The sequence below is a fragment of the Chenopodium quinoa genome, unplaced genomic scaffold (assembly GCF_001683475.1).
Source record: "Chenopodium quinoa cultivar QQ74 unplaced genomic scaffold, ASM168347v1, whole genome shotgun sequence".
Taxonomy (NCBI): domain Eukaryota; kingdom Viridiplantae; phylum Streptophyta; class Magnoliopsida; order Caryophyllales; family Amaranthaceae; genus Chenopodium; species Chenopodium quinoa.
This window is the reverse complement of record NW_018744298.1, coordinates 183,430-203,765: the sequence shown is the minus strand read 5'-3', so window position 1 is coordinate 203,765 and position 20,336 is coordinate 183,430. Positions and strand designations below refer to the sequence as shown.

At 42.0% G+C, this 20,336-nt stretch overlaps 1 long non-coding RNA gene and 1 pseudogene across 1 annotated transcript; both read left to right on the top strand.

Annotated features, from left to right (window-relative positions):
- The window catches only part of LOC110695422, a 136,816-nt pseudogene that overhangs the window by 16,157 nt on the left and 100,323 nt on the right, over window positions 1–20,336 (top strand).
- On the top strand, window positions 88–2,525 carry LOC110695431. Its single transcript, XR_002506053.1, has 2 exons — window positions 88–1,812; window positions 2,304–2,525. It is a non-coding gene; the product is annotated as an uncharacterized LOC110695431 (long non-coding RNA).

Here is a 20,336-nt window from a genome sequence, read left to right as displayed (position 1 = left end):
GAATCGTTTGCTCGTTTGATAAATTAACAAAGAATTGTTTGCTTATTTTAACAAAATGAACAAAGAATTGTTTCTCATTTGATGAATGAACAAAGAATTGTTTGATCATTTGATAAATGAGGAAAGAATTATTCACTAGTAGAAAAAAGTCAATAGGAAGCCCCAAATGAGAAGCGGTTTTTAAAATCTGCTTTCTATTCCCTACAAAAACCCGCCCAAAAAAAACACCAGGATTGGAATGGGAAGCGGTTTGGGTTGAACCGCTCCCAAAAATATAATGGGAAGCGGTTCAAACCGCTGCCCTTTATGTTATTATATTTTTCTCACCCCTCTCATAGCCTCGTTCACTCTCCTCATACCTCACTTCCTCAATTCTCTCTCCCTTTCCTAGTCCCCCCACTCCTTCTCCTCAAAGATGAAGGCAACCATCGCCGCAGCCGCAACCACATCCACAACCACCGCCGCTCACAAATTAAATTCTCTCTTTCATCTTCCTCCTCATTCACTGATGGTCACGGTGGTCGCGAGCATAACGACGGTGCGATTGGTTTTGATTGGTGTTCATGGTATGAGCTTCTTTAAATTTTCCCCTTTAAATTTCAAATTTTAGGTTCCTTTGCATAATTACTAGTTCAAATCTCTGATTTTTTTCGATTTCTAGGGTTTCGATTTGTTTCTAGGGTGGTGGTTGTTTCAGGGAGAGAATGGGTGGATGGTTGTGCTTTCGGGGAGCGGGAAGGTGGGTACTGGTGCTTTTGGAGAGAGGGTGGGTTTTAGTGGTGGTTAACAGGGTGAATGTTGGTGGTGGCAGGGTGGTGTTGAGAAAGGTGTTGGTGTTGGTTGAATGACCTCTAATTTGGCTATTTTTGGTAGGGATTTAGGTTTAGAACTAGACAACTTTGCAGTCACTTGCGCGATTGTGTTTATGTTTCTAAACAGAGAAGTTCACTGTAAAGTTAGGAACTTAGGATCAATATTTGTTATTCAATCTTAATGCAGTGATGCAATCCCTATCTATTTACAGAATCTTCCTCTGCAATAGTTTATTTACCATAAATTCATTGAATCTCTATTGGATGGTTACTGAAATGTGACTTATATTAATTCTTAACAAGAATGGGAAATGCTTACTGTCAGAAGAAAAGAATGAGAAATGGTCATTGTAATTTCTTGTTTACATACGGGGTCTACCGTCTAGTTCCAGTTTTAGCATTTTGATGATTGATACACTTAGTTCGAACCGTGTGGTGCTGGTGCTAGTTGTTCATGCCAAGCATTTGGCTTGTTTGGGTGCTGCTCTATTCTGTTTCAATTTATTCAATTTTCTGCTGTTCCTGTTCTGTTTCAATTTATTTAATTGGCTACTCTTCCTGTTCTGTTTCAATTTATTCATATGCCTGCTGCTTCGAATGTGGGCAAAACCGACCCTGCTGCTGCTTCAAATGAGGGAAAATGGATCCTCCTCCGGTGACGATTTTTGAACCCTTATCTTTATTGATTTTTTTACCATAATTGTTAATTGTTGGGGATTGTGAAATTGAGTCTCTGGTTATATGTCAATTTTTTGGTTGCATTGAGAAGGAGGTTTGTATGTACTTGATTTGGTTGCCAATAACATGCTTTGGTTGCCATCCTGTTATTTTTTTTTTTTGGTAGGGAGGCTGCACAGCCCAGCCCCTGCCCACCCAGGCAGGCTGCACAGCCATCACACCAGCTAGCCAGGCTCCACAGCCAGCACACCAGCTAGCCAGGCTCCACAGCCAGCACACCAGCCAGACAAGTCTTTGAGGGGCCATGTCCTAAACATGATTAGTGAGTCCCTTTGTCGTGGTCTGATTTTGCAATATAAAGTCCCTAAGATCTCAATGATTCAATTTGAGAGATCATTCTTGTTACTAAATCTAAATGATGAGGGGACTCATCTGATTTTGAAATGACTTGTTTGATTTGCTCCAATTATAACATTGTTGAGGTAACAAACAAGATTTCATTTCTTGTGATCAAATTACAATCTCTCTGATGGATTTAAGATGTCACTCATGATTGGTTCAATGTGTACACAAACCTCAAGCCTTCAAAAATATGAGCTTTGTCCTTTGCCATCCTGTTGTATTTTTGTTGTTGTTGGTATTTGATTTGATGGACTGAGTTTGTTGTTGCTGTTGCTATTTGATTTGCTAGACTAATTTGTTGTGCTTGATTTGGTTGCCAATAACATGCTTTGGTTTTCATCCTGTTGTATTTTTTTTTGGTAGGCAGGCTACACAGCCCAGCCCAGGCAGTAACTGTGTCGTTTTTGTTAGTTTGCAGGTTCTATCTTTTGTGGTGTGGACGTGTGGGTGGTTTCTGCTATGTAGCTGTAGCTGCTGTTGGTGCTGGTTGTTCGTGCTGCTGGTTATAAGTACTTATATATGATTTGTATATTTTAACAATAATTATAAGTAGTACGTAGTATTTGTAAATATCAATTTAATATATTTGGTGTAATTACATATTATTGGTAATAAAATTTATTAATGATGATACTTTTCATATATATAATAATTTTATGATATAGATATATCATTGTATTATTGTTTTTAGTATTAAAGTTATTATTAATTAATAACAACTTTTAAAAAAAAAGGCTAAATGGGAAGCGGTTTGGCGCCAAAACTGCTTCCCATTCTCATTTGTAGAGAATGGGCAGCGGATAATATGTAGAGGAAAATGGGCAGCGGTTTGGCGCCAAACCGCTTCCCATTCTCTACAAATGGGAAGCGGTTTGAACCGCTTCCCATTTAAATGGACAATGGCGAGCCCCCTAAGCCGAAGCGGTTCAAAACTGCTTCCCATTAAGGGGTTTAAACCGCTCCCCATTTATTGTTTTCTACTAGTGATTTGCTGATTGACAGATGAGCAAAGAATTATTTGCTCACATGATAAATACCAAGATTATCATCTGTTTGAATATCACCAACTAAGACATTAACCCAACTACCCCCGTCTGCCACACTAATCTGACTACCCCTAATAACAAAGGGCAGTTCATTTTTCGAATCAAAAGTATCCGAAGTATGTATTACCTACGAACTCATTCAAAACAAACTCATTGATAATAGAGTACCGAGTCACAAGATTTTTAACAAGCATTTTATCAAACACCTTGTACACACTATCAGGATATTCAAAACAAATAAATCGCAAGTCACTAATTTTAAACAAAATCTTATTGGAAAATAAAAATTGTAACTAACAAAGACAGTTAATCAAGACAATTCAAGCATATATAAACACATCCAATGCTAACAAAGAAGTGGACATTGCTAACCAATGGAACAAAAGGGCAAATAAGAGGTCAGACCTTGCAGGATAAGAGCTTGATACAACATTTATTAGGCTCTTCTTCGACACGAACAAGCAAAACTAGGAAAACCTCGAAAGAAAAGAATTTAAACCTGTAGACATAGCACCTAAATGTACTATCATCCACTCTCTTTATCCTTTCTACATCCAACACTGAATACTGACTTGCTGGCAAGCTCATATACTCCACTACTCCAGCACAAGCAATTAGTTGATTTGAATTTATCAAAATTCGAACAAGTTGATTTGAATTCATCAAAATTCAAACGAGATGATTTGAAGTCATCAAAATTACAAAAATCAGAACAAGAAGATTGAGAATCCAATTGAAATTATCAAAATTAAAATTAAATTAGGAAAAAGCTGAAAAGTACTAATTGAAATTATGTAGCAGTGAATAAGAGGAGGGAGAAATTGTCGATCTTCAATTGTCTGATTGTCTCCATTGAAATCCCACCTTCAAGTTTTGTAGAGAGAGAAAGAGGAGTATACAAATTATACATAATTGGGGCTGATGTTTTTGTTTTAAAAATTACATTATTGTCATTACTAGTTGACAATCTCAGCAGTTGGATCTTATAGTATCTAATGGCTGTGATGAGTTCTCATATATAATAGTGTTCTCACATAAAGGGTGGTTCTCACAGGATCCCAACCCTATATATATATATATATATATATATATATATATATATATATATATATATATATATGTATATATATGTATATGTATATGTACATATATATATAATTGTTAAAGAAATGGGATGATATTTTCTTGTACATAAAATGATTTTTAAAAAAAAATTAAAGCAAAATGCTGCAATTAAATGAGCTATCCGGGATTTGATCCCACGATCAATGGGTGTGCCAAATGTATGATAAATTTGCATGTAGTAAGTATATAACTAATTTCCGCCAGTGCTAACTACACCGATCTCACTATTTAGGCGGGCAAGTAAGGTTGGATTCCAAGAGACTATGGCCTAACAAATTATATCGACTCAAGCAATTACTAAGCGAATAATCAAATATAATATCGAGAATAATTGCAACAAAAATAACTAAAGAGCGCAATTAATCAAAATAATGAGAGAAATACGATCATAAAAACATCTAAGGTCAAGCATGATCACCACGAATACGATCAATGCATTAATTATTTCTACCCCTAACATAACAATTCAATCGACAACATGAAAAATAATCTCTAGATAATATCAAAGGTCTCTTCCGAGTTGTCAACAACTTCCCTAATCACACTAAAGCTTACGTACTCTCGTGGAATCATGCAAATTAGAAACAATAAGTACATTATTTTGCTTTCTAAACATTAAGTACAATACACTCTTGCGAATAAGTTTAATCAATTAATTGATATATTCAAATCCGTCAAAACCCTACTCCCATTGTAATAAAACAATGAATTAAGAACAATACTAATTATATCCGGAACCTAATAAGCACATCAATTAAACATGTCAATTGCAATTATTATTAGAGAATTTAATGAATGAATTCATGCATCATTTGGGTTATGCGATAATAAGGAAACTAGTCACACTTAATAGTAAATACAATAACAAGAATTAAAGAAAATAAAATATAGAGAGAAAACTATGTCTAATAGTTCATAAAATAAAAGCAAGGAACTATAGAAGTATTTATGAAGATAGAATTTGGCTAAACCGCCCAAAACAAGCGCCCAAGCAGAGCTTGCTGAATTGCATTCCATATAGCTAGGCACGAATGTGCCCGCATACAAGCACATACGTGCCTAGCTACAGCCCCAAGGCCTTCCTTAGTAACAACACATACAGACATGCATCTTGCACTCGCTCACACACAAACGTCTCTTCCAAAAATCGAGGCAGAAACTATTTCAACTTTTTGACAAATAATGCACGGACGTGCCCACCTCGCAACTTGCACCGATTGCATCAGCACGTCCATGCCCGCATATGGCATTGACACACTGCTTAGGCACAGACGTGTCTACCTCAGGCACGGACGTGCTTGGGGATTGTTTTTCCTTAACTTCTTATCTTCTTCTCTTCACTTAGCACGTTCATGCCTTGCTTGACATGGACATGCTTTGCTAGATTACTACTCCTAATTAATTCCTTAACTTCGATCGTTGAGCCTTGTGAGCCTCAGTTTAGATACGTGACGACGTAAAAAAATCCAAATTAGCCTCGTTAATCTTGAAATACATAAAAAAATAATAGCGAATGAAATAAACTACCCATAAAAGTACCAAATAATTACAACTAAACCAAGTCAAGCCAAAATAAACTATAATAAACTAATCTAGCTGTCTCAAAAACTAACTAAAATGACTCTAAATACATGCACAATACACAATATATCATATGGTACTGGCTATATTAGCGGGTGTTATCAACTAACCCCACATAAATGACATCAAAGGCTTTATATAGTTAAATTAAATCTTTGAATTTTTACTTCTTGTTTGCTTTATTACATATATCAATTGCTAAATGGTCCAATTGAACATCCCTCTTTACAAAAATGACCCTATATAATATTGTATTTGTTTTGAAAACCCTATATAACATTTTTAACTTAATGAGCAACTATATATATCTTCATTTTGCACCCGTATTATAAATTCATAATTGATGTCATATAAGTAGAGAATTTCCCACAATGGAAAAAGCCTAATGAAGAAATACCACGTTGAGGTAGAAGGCCAAACCAATAATTCCTTATTTTAAGGATCTAGCTTCATGTCAACACTATTGCTAAAATGATGAATTGAGACCTTCGGTTACCATAGTCAACTACTTTGCTCTATTTTGACATTGGGTGTTAGTTTAGTAGACTAAATGTTTTTGGTCATGATATCTGAATTCGGAAGTCTAAAGATACCATGATAATAGTGATGATGCATCTTCCATGTGCAAGACAGGTTGGATTAAGTTAAGGAAGACTAAATTTTGATGCTCTAGTTTAGTAGACTAAATGTTTTTTATGCTGTTGCGATTTTTTTCAATAAAATTTTGAGGTCTGTGAATTTGGTGCTCTATTTTTGTGCGATTTTCAAAGGTCTGTGATCAAATGGTAAGGAGATCACATTCCAAATCACTTACGAAATAAACAATATTCGATGGAAAACACAAGGCTCAATTTAATTGAAAGTAATTTTTGTTTCTAACTTTCCATAAGATTTATAGGTTTTGTATTGTGTTTAATTTATCATTGCAGTTTGAATTACTGTATTACGGTGAAGGATTTATAGTGGATTTTGTAAGTTCTGCAAATTTTACTTAAATTCCATCTTTCAATTCATTTTAAAGGGTTTGCGTTACTTTGGATAACTTTTGTAAAAATATGAATCACTTTTGTAAAACAACTACGGATTACTTTTGGAAAAAAAAAAAAGATAATGAGATAAAGATAATGGATAACTTTTGTGAAAAATATGGGTCACTTAAAAACAAAAAAAACCAAAAAACGGATAAGATTGTGTATAACTTTTGTGAAATACGGGTCACTTTTGTTTAAATATAGGTCATTTTTGTGAAAATATGGGTCACATAAAAAAAAACCATAAACTAATATTAATGTCTACACGTGCGAAAATACTTGATGTATAATAAATTATTGTAAGTTGGGGGCATGTAACAGTTTTACTATTGTTATAATTTAAATTAAAGAAGTGTATCTTTAAGAAAGGAAGAGAATATAATATATCGACACTTATCAAACACGGTCCTAATTTATAGAAAATCTAACCGAATTTCATAACAAATATAGTACTCATTAACGTTTACTCTCTAATAGAAAAGAATAAAATAAATAAATTGGAAATGATTAATAACGTTTACTAATCTCCTAAATTTAATAATAATAATAAAAAGAAAAGATGCCACATGAAGTCATGCCATTAACTAAACATATTATATTAAAATTTAATTTAGATGGAAGCATACATATTGTTTCGGTACGAAATCAATAGGACCTTGTTAGGCCCAAACTAGAGGGGAAAGTCTGTCTCGGTCCAATTAGCTGCGGAGCCGAGGATTTCCTGCACAGCAAATACACGTGAACTAGCCCCGGGGGTGTAGCCGAGGAAGGCCCCTCCGATGCTAAAGTCAGTATATTTTAGAGAGAGAAAGCTATGCAAGATATTAGTTGCTTGAGGCTTTGTTTGCATGAGAGAGAATGGACGAAATGAATGACTTTTATACCTTGGCATTGTGGAGTATGGATTGGGCCGGAAGTCATTTGGGCTTGCCAAATGGACTGGACCGTTGACTGACCTTAGCATGATTGGGAGGATGTTGACCTTTGCTTTGGGCTTGCAATTTGAGTTATTTGGACTAGGCCCAATTGATTAATGAAATTGGACCCAAACAACTTGCCCCCCAGACCCGGCTCGGATGAAAGACGGGCTGGGTTTGGATTCTGGTGCAGCCGAAGGACAAATGACTGATCTTGACTGGGCTTCGGATTTTTGCGCAGCTGAAGAACAGATTGCTGACCTTGACTGGACTTGGAATAATGAGAGAATTGCTGATGACAGATTGCCTTTGATGAGAATACTTGGGGAAGTTTAAGAGAATTTGACGTTTTATTGGTTTGAGGAACATGTGTAAGCATTGAATTAAATCTGGAATTTGTGGGGTTTTTGGGCGGTTGATCTTCTAAATTTTGAAGTATATATGCGCCCCTCTCCACAAATTCTCATTTACTTCAAACTTTAAACACAAGAATATTCCCTGAACTCCCCCTGCAAACTCACTTATTGCGAATTCTCTCTGAACTTCTCCCCTTAAATTCTCTGAACACCCTGCGCCGAGACCATTTATTGCTGCAACTCCTTGAGGTTGACGAATTGCGAGCTTTTTGAGGTAATTCTTCACGAATCTTTTTCGATTTTTAGTTCCTTTCGAGCTTTCTTCTTTTCTTCTCGAACCTCTACTCTTCTACTCAATCATGTCGAATGTGAGCGATGAGAGAGAGAATTCTGAAAATGAGGCCCTAAATCTGCCTTTGACTATTTTAGGACAGCGCCGAGATTGTCCTTTGCAGCGAATGCCCGGTTTCAGTCGGAGCCGATATAACACCTTGTTAAAGAGATCCGAAAATATGGATAATGACCCTAGGACCCCCCTAGCTGCAATTCCGTTGAGGTCAGTCCCTCATTCTGACTTTGAGGAGCCCACTAGTTCGACTAGTGGCGCTGCTCATGGCCCTAGGAGACTTTGGGAGGGTGTTGGAGAATGGCAAAACCCAGCCGAAAACAGTGGGATAGCCACTGCCGCCCCTTATGACTGGTGGATTAAGGAGGATCCTGCTCATAGGTTTGCTGAGCAAATTGAGTTATTTTATGGGATTCTTGAGGAGGACGGGTATTGGTGTCAAATGCCCCGAGCCGAGGACAGAATCCATAGACCTCCCCCTTTCTATCTTGGGGTATATACTCGGCAGCTGCAGTTCGGACTTAGATTCCCGCTGCATCCATTTATTGTGCAGCTGCTGAACGCTTATGATATTGCCCTTTGTCAGCTGACTCCTGTTAGCATTAGGAGGATAGTGACATTTTTGTGGGTATGTCTGTTCTATGGGTATGAGCCGAGTCTCCAGGTCTTTAGGAAGATTCACAGGCTGGTGCCGAACCAGCAGTCAAACGAAGCCCATGGACCTAGGTGGTGGCGAATTGAGACCCATAAGGGTTATTTAACCACTTGGCCGAATGACACCTCTGATAAAGATTGGAGAGGCCAGTGGATTTGGGTTAGGGCCCCTACCGAACAAGATCACCCTAATTTCTGCGGGGTGCCGAGGCATCTGAGATGGCCTGATGTGAAAATGAGTAACCTCGGCCCCGAGGAATTTACAGCTGAGGAACAGGAATAGATTAAACTCTTCAAGAGGGATTCGAGGACGACGGGAGCTAGCCGATCAACAGGGCTCCCCCAAGTCTGGCTTCCCTGCTATCATTACATATTCCAGGAGAGGTTCCTTGCTGTTGTAGGCCTCAGCCGAAAATACCAGGATGGTTAGTCTCTCGGCTGGGGCCGAATAATTGTGCTTTGTCATTTTTTCTTATTTTTACAATTATTTCTTTCTTTGTTTTCCTTGTGCTGATCTGCTTTACTTTTGGCTGAAACAGTGCTGCACGAAGGTAACTGCGGCCTGAACTACGAGCTACTGGGAATTAACGCATCCAGGGTGGTGACTAGACGTGCTCCGGATATCACCCCCCCTTCAAAGCGGGCTCCATTTCTTAGGAGTACTCAGTTGGACATTGTTCCCCCGGCTGATTATTCGACCCAGAAGCCGTGGTACCAGAAGCGGGACCCTTTCTTTCAGCTGCGCCCTGAGGAGCAAGCGCTGGTTGTTGCTGAGTCTTGGAGAGTTAGCAGTTCAGGACCTTCGGCTGCATCTTCTGCTCGCGAGCCGAGTCCACTTGCTACTTCAGACGAGGAACTTCTGAAGAGTTCTGTAAGTCCCTTGTCTTTATTTTTCTGAGCTTTTCTTGTTTTTATGCTGCACTTGTATTTTCTGTGAATGACATGCTTGAAAATGTGCTAAGTGCTTTTGTTCAGCTGAAATCTGATTATGCTTGTTTGTACTTGTAATTTTTGCTTTTTTGATACAAAAACTGATAAGTACTCTTGCTCAGCTGATATTCTGCTTGCTGTGATACTTGTAATTTTTGCTTTTTGATACAAAAACTGATAAGTACACTTGTTCAGCTGAGACTTTTGCTTAGTACCTCTCCTTTTGGCAGATATACATTAGTCTTTCTGTACTTGTAGTTTCTCTGTATTGTTATAAGAAACTGATAAGTACGCATCTTCGGCTGAGGCCTTTTGCATGCTATACTTGTTTTTGTTTTTGTTTTTTTTTTTTTTTTTTTTTTTTTTTTTTTTTTTTTTTGCCATGCTGATGCCCTTGCCCCCCTTTTTTCTCTGCTGTAGTCCGGCGAAGAGGAAAAAAGAGAATCTTCCACCTCTGAATCTGAACCTGACTCAGCCGAGATGGGTCAGAAGAGGAAGAAGCTAAAAAGGACATATCTTCAGCCGGGAGAGTTTCGGGTAGGAGATGACGTGCCCGCGGTTCCTTGTGCTGGGAAAGAGGTTTCGCCACCGCCGCAATCTCCGCCGCCACAACCAAGAGAGGAGGAGGTCCAGCAGAGGACTCCTCCTGCTGCTGCAAAGTCTTCATCACCTCGGCAAGAGGCCGAGGGTTTCTATATTGCAGTTGAGCGGGAGGCTGATGCTTTTATTGTTCAGCCGCCCGTTGATGAAGATTTGGAAGTGTTGCCAGGAAGGCCTGGCAACTGGGCTGAAAAAGATTTGGAAGGTGATCTTTCCAGGGAGGTACAGGACGTGCCTTCATCTGCTGGAGGATCATTCAGGACCTTCCAATCCGAACAAATGGGGTATCAAGCCCCTCCTTTGGTAGATGTTCCTGAATCTACCAGAGCAATTTTGAGAGAGCGCCGAGCTGAAGCAGCTGGCCTATTCGGAGACCTATCCAGAGTATCTGATCTGGAAAGGGTTGAAAGATGGTCCAGATATGCTGCTGCCGCGGCTGCTGAAGATGCGTCTAGGGTCCATGACCCTGTTTCTGAGAATAAACGATTGCTGATGCAGGTAGCTCGTCTTATTTATTTTGCATTTCATAAGCTCTTTTTATGCATCTACTTTGCTTCTTGCTCTTCTTCTTTCTTTCTCTTTTTATTTCACAAGTGCGTTTGCTCGGCTAACAACTTTTCTTCTTTCTGTTAGGCTGTGCACAACAATGTGCTGGCCGAAGGCATTATCGGCGAGCTCAAGCATAGGTCTGAAGAAGCTAACGCCAGAGCTAATCTGTACGAGCTGAAATTAACCAAAGCTGAGGAAGATTTTAAAGTTGAGCGAGATCACAACATCTCCATGACCGGAAGGTTCAGGGAGTTTTGCAATGTGATGGAGCAAACAATCTTCCCTTGGGTTGAGAAGGGCCAAGCTCTACTTGATGAATTTGGTGCTAAGGATATTTCGGATCTCCAAGTCCGGATCCAGAGCACCATTAATACTGAAAGAAAGGCTCTGAAAGCTGAAAAGTTAGCTCGGCAGACCGCTGCAGAAGAGCTGGATGAAGTCAAAGCTGCCAATTAGCAGTTGGTTATCCAGTGTGGCGAGATGAGTACCAAACTGCAAACATCTGAAAATGCCAACACTACGCTGAAGCAGCAAGGGGCTGAGAAAGACGACAAGATTGCTCAGCTGGAGCATGATCTCAAGGCTGCGCAGGATTTGCTCAAGGTACGGGTATTCACCCAAGAGCAATACGAGGAGGGCTACGACAATGGATTTAACGTAGCTCGGCGTCTCGCTTTTCATGTTGATCCAGAAATCAACTGGCATCAGGTTGAGGAGTGGGCTTCTGTGCCGAACCATCCTTTCATGCACCAAGCGCATCCTGCTGAGAAGGCCTATCTTTCCCGAGTTCAGGCCGAGGAGGAAGACGATGAAGATGAGGATGAAAATGCTAAGGATCCTCCTCCGGCTGAAGCATAGGAACTCGGGCAGTCGTCTGCAGAATCATGCGGCTCATCATCTGCTTAAATTGCAATACTCCGCATCTGCTTTTTGCCTCTTCTTTTGCTTGAGCACCTTTTTAATGTACATTTTCTTTTTTAGATAAGTACATTTTCTCGGTGGTTGTATTATCCGCTTGTGGGCGGCTGCCGAATTAGCCTAGGATCTGAACTGACTTTACTCAGACTTTGTAATCCTCAACTTTTATTTTAATGAAGTCCTTTTTCTCAGCTTTTGTCTCTTTCTTTGCTTTTTCTGTTCTGAATACTTTACTGCTTTATTGAATGTTTACTCCAATTTTTTCCAAGTATAGAATGAACTTCAGCTGATGAAGACAATTTTGCTGAGACTTCACTTTTGACTGAGATAATTGCGCTGACTTTGCTTCTTTCATTTTCCTTTGTATGTTTCTACTCGGATTTTTTCAACTTGTGAAAAACTGACATAAGTATTAAACTTCGGCTGAGCTGAGAAACTTAGAGTAGCACAACTTTCTCTTATCCTCTCCTGCCCCCCAGAATTTTGAAGATGCAGTCTTCTGAATTCTGAATTCTGGACTTAGCAGATGATCTTGTCTTATCTTGATTTAGGATTATGATTTTCCTCTCTACATTTGTTTTTAAGGTACTGATTTCCCACTTAAGAGCTTTCACTCATAGGTACTCTTGTGGCACCTTTTTAAATTCATCCAAGGGAACAACTATCCGAAACACCGTACCGGGGCAGCATTCTATCTGAAGTGCAAGGCATCATTATGCCATACTTCAGAGTTGCAACCACCACCCGGAACTGATTCATCCGAAGTACAAGGCATCACTATGCAATACTCCGGGGCTTTATCAGCTCCTATTTTTTAGGCTATGTTTCGGACGAGTCTATGACCTTTTTGCCCAGAGGAATAGGTTCTCCGAAACACAAGGCATCACTATGCAATGTTTCGGGCTTGTATCCTGTCCTCTTTTGGCAGGTTTTACGGCTTGCCGAGGTACAAGGCATCACTATGCAATACCTCGGACAGCACCGAATGAAACCCCGAATTTTTGAAAAAACCGTAGAAAGTGAAAATACTAAAAAATGCACAGAATCTGAATAAACATTGGCTCGAGGGCCTTTCATTAATAAGATAAGTGCACTTACATAGATTGTATTGTCCCGAAGGATTTATACATGATATTTTTTGAGCACATCGGCATTCCAATGGTTTTTCAGCTCGGTGCCATCCAGTTGTTTAAGTCTGAAGGTGCCGGGCTGAAGCTCTTGATAAATTTCGTAGGGTCCCTCCCAAGATGCTGAGAGTTTCCCATGGATGTGGCTTTTTTGTACGGCTGCAGCATTTCTCAAAACTAAATCCCCAACTCTAAGAGGTCGTTGATAAACTTTTCGGTTGTAGGACTTGCTTATTCTGAGCTTGTAAGCAGCCATTCTTTCTCGAGCTGAATCTCTGATCTCGTCGAGGAAATCAAGGGATTCTCTCCTGACTTGGTCGTTTTCCTCGGCTGAGAAGAGATTAACTCGGAGACTTTCTGAGCCTATTTCCACTGGAAGCACTGCCTCGGATCCATACACTAGTTGGAAGGGTGTATGGCCCGTTGCTTCTTTTTCGGTTTTCCGAAGTGACCAGAGGGTTCCAGGAAGCTCCTCTATCCACTTGGACTTTTGATCCTCCACTCTTTTCTTAAGAGCGTTGAGGATTTGCTTGTTTGCGGCTTCGGCTTGACCGTTGCTCTGAGGGTGGCAAACTGCAGAGTAGGCTAACTTTATCCCGAATTGATCCGTGTATCGCCGCAGAGGTAGGTTGTCAAATTGCCTACCATGGTCGAATACAAAGACTTTGGGGATGCCGAACCGAGTTATTATGTTCTGCCAGATGAATTGTCTGACTGTTTGCTCAGTTATGTTTGAAGCAGCTTCGGCTTCAATCCATTTGCTGAAGTAGTCTATTCCAACTATCATCCATTTTTTCTTGTAAGGAGCGTCGGGAAAAGGACCCAGAATGTCCAGCCCCCATTGACTGAATGGAAGGGGATTGAGGATTGGCTGAAGATCTCTAGATGGTCGATGAATAGTCGGTGCGAACTTTTGACATTTCTCGCACTTCAGGACCATGTTTTTTGCATCCGAGATCATTGTTGGCAAAAAATACCCTGTCCTTAGAGCTTTGTGGGATAAGGTTCTCCCTCCTATGTGATTTCCGCAGATGCCGAGATGAATTTCTCGGAGAATGTAATCAGCATCTGTTGGTCCTACACATTTCAGCAGAGGAGAAGAGAAGGATTTCCTGAGGAGTTGGCTGCCGAAGACGATGAATCGCGAACTGATCCTTTTTATTTTGGAAGCCAACCTCCTATCTTCGGGGAGTTCATCCCTGAGCTTGTAAGCTAGGATGGGGTCCATCCAGCTTGGCTCTAGTGCAGCGCAGCAAACTTTGACTGCTTCGGCTACACTTTTCTCTCGGCGCACTTCCACATACACAGAACGGTTAAACTCGGTCAGAGTCGAACTTGCTAACTTGGAGAGTGCGTCGGCTTGAGCGTTCTGACCCCTTGGGATCAGCTCAACTTCAAACGTTCTCAGCTTCGCAATCGTTGATTTGATCTTTGTGAGGTAGGCTACCATTGAAGGTTCTTTAGCCTCGTATTCCCCCCTGATCTGATTCGCGACTAGCTGAGAGTCCGTTTTGAGATAGACATGCTCGGCTTCTAGAGATATACACAGGTCTAAGCCGGCGATGGCGGCTTCATATTCAGCTTCGTTGTTAAAAGCCTTAAATGAGAACTTTAGTGCATATTCGAAGTTTTTGCCTTCGGGCGAGGTAATGACTACTCCTGCCCCCGAGCCATTGACGGTGGAAGACCCATCCGTAAAGACTGTCCAGATTTTCTTCCTTTCATCGAGTGTCTCTTGGTAGGAACACTCGGCTAGGAAGTCTGCCAAGGCCTGTGCCTTGATAGCTGCCCTCGGCTGATAGCTGATACTGAACTCAGTTAGCTCAAAGGCCCACTTCGTTAGTCTACCAGATTTTTCTACCTTGCCGAGGACTTTTTCTAACGGCTGATCAGTTAGGACCACTATTTGGTGTGAATCAAAGTAGGGCCTTAACTTCCGAGCTGCTACCACTACCGCATATGCGATTTTTTCAAGCAGGGGGTAACGTGACTCGGCGTCTGTCAGGGTGTGACTGACAAAATAGATCGGCTGTTGAATTTTTTCTTCTTCCTTTAGCAGCACCGCACTTACCGTGGCCGGACTAACCGCCACGTATAAGTATAAGGTCTCGCCAACAACTGGTCTTGCCAGTGTTGGCAGCTGAGCTAAATGATCACGGAGCTGCTGAAAGACAAGTTTTTGCTCGTCCCCCCATTCGATGTTATTCGAACTTTGGAGTTTCAACGCTTTAAAGAACGGGATCCCTTTGTCCGAGGCTCTTGAGATGAACCTAGACAAAGCGGCCATTCTTCCGGTTAAACGCTGAACGTCCCTTTTCGTTCTCGGTTCGGGGAGATCCAAAGCAGCTTGTACTTTGGCAGGATTGGCATCAATCCCTCTCTTGCTGACCATGAAGCCGAGGAATTTTCCTGACTTCACTCCGAATACACACTTCTTCGGATTCAGCTTCATATTGTGCTTTCTCAGGGTGGCGAAGGTTTCGGCTAGGTCCGTAACATGATCCTTTTCATCTATGCTTTTCAACCAGCCTCTGATATGTTGCCCTCGCATTTTTCAATCCGAAGGGCATCATTTTGTAGTTGTACACCCCGGAACTGGTAACAAATGCTGTTTTAGTTCGGTCCTCGGGGTGCATGAAGATCTGATGGTATCCAGAGAATGCGTCCATGAAGCTGAGCAGAGCATGCCCGCTCGTCGAGTCGACCAATTGGTCAATCCTCGGCAATGGGTAAGAGTCCTTCGGACACGCTTTATTCAGGTCCGTGAAGTCAACACACATTCTCCAGCTGCCATTGGCCTTCTGAACCATCACCACGTTGGCCAGCCATTCCGGATACTGACAGGGTTCGATGAACCCAGCATCCAGGAGTTTTCTGACTTCGGCTGTGATGTTTAGGTTCTTTTCGGCGGAATAATTCCGCTTTTTCTGCTTAATGGGTCGACTCGCTGGGTCGACATTAAGCTTGTGGGAGATTAAGTTCGGATCGATCCCGGGCATCTCTGTCGCCGAGAAAGCGAACACATCCCCGCTGGCTCGAAGGAGTTGGATTAGCGCAACTCTGGTTTCTGGTTCGAGATCCAGTCCAATGCTAACACTTCTTTCTGAATTTCCTTCGGCCAACTCTATTGACTCGGTCTGACTGTCCGTCTCCAAGTTTTTGGAGTTGGATACTTCTGGTTCTGGCCGGCTGTCAATATCAGCTGGCTGTTCTGACCGCTGCTGATCATCAGAGCCTCTCCGTTCTGACGTGGAATCAGTCTTTTGTCCCCCTCGGGAGGGGTTTTCGTTAGCCGAAGTTTCCAAACCTTTCAGCTTTTTGGAACTTCGGTCCCGGTGTTTCTCATCTTCATCATCTTGATCGTCTCGGCGGACTTTAGATGGCTTGAGATGATTACATCGGCGGGCTTCTCTCTGACTGCCCTTTATTTTTTCGGAGCGCCCCTCGTCTGATACGTATACCATGGTCTGATGATACGTAGAAACGACTCCCTGAACATCGTGAATGAGGGGTCTCCCCATGATCACGTTGTAAACAGAAGGCGCATCAACGACCAAGAATTCGGCCATGATGCTCCTCTTTGTTCGGCCTAAGCCGATGGTGACAAGAAGTGTAATCCTCCCATCTGGATACGTTGAAGAGCCGTTGAACCCAGACACCGGGTAGGGTGCCGGGGTCAAGTGCCTGGCCTCCAACTTCAGCTGGTCAAACGCCCCTCGAAAGAGAACATTCGCCCCGCTGCCGCCGTCGACGAGGGTTCGCCAGACGTTGCGGTTCGCGATGCCCAAAATGATGACTAATGGGTCATCGTGAGGGTATACCACTCCCCTGCAGTCCTCGGCCGTGAACAAGATGTTCGGCACCGGTGACTGAGGTTGCCGGAGTTCAGCATGATTAACATGACGGGTTAGACCCCTCATGTGGCGTTTGGCTGCACCCCTTGAGGTTCCTCCTGAAATGACCAATATATCAAGGGAGTCCTTGTCGTTTGGTCCTTTGTCCTTTTTCCGGGGGAAGTCGAGGTTCTGCCGAGGATCTTTCTCGGCTCTTTTTTCCTCGCGTCTGTCCGCGAGGTATTTTTTCAGATACCCCTTTCGGACCAGGTCCTCAATCTGGTCCTTCAGCTGTAAGCAGTCTTCGGTGCGGTGTCCAGGAGAGTCATGGAATTCACACCACTGGTCCTTGCCCCTTTGTTGATGCCATGGGGGCAGCTGACGAGGCTTCTTAAACTTCCCTTCATCCTTCGTCGTGCTGTAAATTTTAGCACGCGGTAAGGTAAGGGGAGTGTAGGAGTCGTACTTTCCCTGATGAGGAATGTATTTCTCCTTCTTTGGTTCAGGAGCAAAGAACGGTTCTGAGGCCTTAGCCTTCCCTTTCCTTTGCGCCGAGGTTTCGGGCGGTGGCCCCTTTCAACTTCCCAGCCCCTGATCGAGACTGAGACTTTGATTTGTTCCACTCTTCTGCTCGGATGAACTTATCCGAAGCTTCCAAGGCTTCCTCCAGGGTCTACGGGGTATGCATGACCATGAAGTCGAGGAACTTTCCAGCTTGTAGACCATTCCGTAGTGCAAATACGGCTAGGCCCTGGTCCAGACTTGTGATTCTGGATGACTCGTTGCTGAAGCGAGTAAGGTATTCACGGAGGCTCTCGTCCTCCGTCTGCTGCAGACTCATCAGCTCTGCAGTTGTTTTCTCTCGGCGGTTGGCCGTGGAAAACTTGCTCTTGAATTTGTTGGAAAGGTCTTCTCAACCAGTTATAGAGCCGTCCTTAAGCCCTTTGGTGATCCACGATTGTGCAACACCCTTGAGGGTCGTAGGGAAATACTTACACCAGGTAGCCTCAGACCTGGGGTTGAGATACATATGCCCCTCGTAAGAGGCAATGTGATCCTTCGGATCTGAGGTACCATCGTAAGTTATGTGCGCCGATATTTTTACCGTGGGCACATGTTCTTCCAAAATCCAGCTCTGGAAAGGAGAGCTGGTGGGGACTATTACAGCTTTTCCCTTGTGCTTAGCCGAAGGGACCTCGCTTCTCCCTCGCATGGAGGTGGAAGTGGTTCTTGTCCCTGGCTGAGACAGTTCGGGACGAGCTGCAATTTCCGCCGGGAAGGTGAGACGGCTTCGAATGTCCGTCTCCCTTGAGCCTAAGCGTTCGTGAACACTTCGTCGGGCATATCCTGTGCCTTCAGAAGTAGTGTTACTACTCCGAAAGCTCATGGGATTCTGAGCTCCAGATTGGTTGAAGAATTGTGGGTTCTTCTTCCTTTCTGGGCTGGAATTCCAGGTATTTTCCTGCCACTTTTTCCCTAGTTCAGCATAGGTTTGAACGAGTCCTTCTTTCTCTTGACCGAGCTTCCTTCTCAGGCGCCTCGGCTGAAGAGACGAGGATTCCGGAGGTGTGGGCTGGAGGGGAGCTCCTTGGAATTTTAGGAACTGCATGCACACGGCCACAGCCCTGGCCACTTCCTCGGTTGAAGGTCCCGAAGGAGGAGTTTCTCTCGGTTGAGGCCGAGAGTGTACGCTGGGGTGCGGAGGAGAATTCCTCGAACGGGATCGGCTCGGCTTCGGCGATTCCGCCGGCTGCCGAGAATGATCCGAGGGAGGTTTTCTGGAGGATCCCCCCTTTCCTGAGCTAGGAGCCTTAGAGGTTCCTTTTCCTCGGGACTCAGAAGTCGACGAGGAATGAGATGGTTTTGGAGAAGGAGGAGGAGATGGGGTTGGCTCCGGTGAAGGAGGGATAGGTTGACGTTCCCTCACCGTGATCATTCCACCCTTCCTCGCACTCTTTGAATTTTTCCCGCTCTTAGTCATTTTTTTTGTCACTAGGAACGTAGGATTGCTTTTCGACGTGATTTTTTGTAAGGTTCCCCACAGACGGCGCCAAATTGTTTCGGTACGAAATCAATAGGACCTTGTTAGGCCCAAACTAGAGGGGAAAGTCTGTCTCGGTCCAATTAGCTGCGGAGCCGAGGATTTCCTGCACAGCAAATACACGTGAACTAGCCCCGCGGGTGTAGCCGAGGAAGGCCCCTCCGATGCTAAAGTCAGTATATTTTAGAGAGAGAAAGCTATGCAAGATATTAGTTGCTTGAGGCTTTGTTTGCATGAGAGAGAATGGACGAAATGAATGACTTTTATACCTTGGCATTGTGGAGTATGGATTGGGCCGGAAGTCATTTGGGCTTGCCAAATGGACTGGACCGTTGACTGACCTTAGCATGATTGGGAGGATGTTGACCTTTGCTTTGGGCTTGCAATTTGAGTTATTTGGACTAGGCCCAATTGATTAATGAAATTGGACCCAAACACATATTATTTATTTAAATAAACATACTCAATATATGTATTGATGATAATTTATGTGGCGGTTAACTGCTGTATATACTGTGCCATTGAAAGTTAGGTAGGTGGTAGACAAGAGTAGTGTTTAAAACTTTCATCATTTCTCTATATTTTATCTTACCAAATGTCAGAAAAAATGGGCAACACAAAATTATTTAATCTTGTTATCATACTTTTATTGTCCTTAATATTGTCCACGCTTGCATCAAGTAAGTTTCTTAACTTGTTATTTTTATGTCAATTTCAATTTTGTAGATAGTTAAAACTGCATTTACAACTTTTATCTACTTTTTAAAACTTTCATTTATAGTTTGGATCAATTTATCAAATTGCTTATTATAATCTATTTCTATTTGGTTGTAAAAGGAGGTTTGGTCATCAATCAGAATGAGCTAGATTTATCATCATCACCTCGTGTAATTGTGACATCTCAGGTAATAACATTTTTTTAATTTTTTCATGTTATTGAAATTTTTGTTAATTGAAGATGGATTAGTGTATGAAATTAATGAAAATCAGGAAAATTTTGATTTGGGTATTGATTATAATTAGGTAAAGGAAAGTGAACGAATAGAAGGAAGGATGGAAATTGAAATAAATGATTATCCAGGAACTGGAGCTAATCCAAATCATGAGCCAAAGCATCCAGGAAACGGTGGTTAATTTGATCTTTATTTTTAATTAAATTAATTAATTGTTTTCTTTGTTTGTAATAATACAAGTTGGTAATTGTATAGGTTTCTTTAAATTTGTGTAATTATGTAGTTGTGAATCTGGCCTTGTGTGTTGGCAGGCCTGCAAAGTTGTGTATTTTTATTTAATGGGTATGTAATATGCATGAATGATGAACTTGTGATGGTTCTAAATCGTTCAATCTATCAAACCTCTCTATTTCTGCTGGTTAAGAAACTTTCAATTT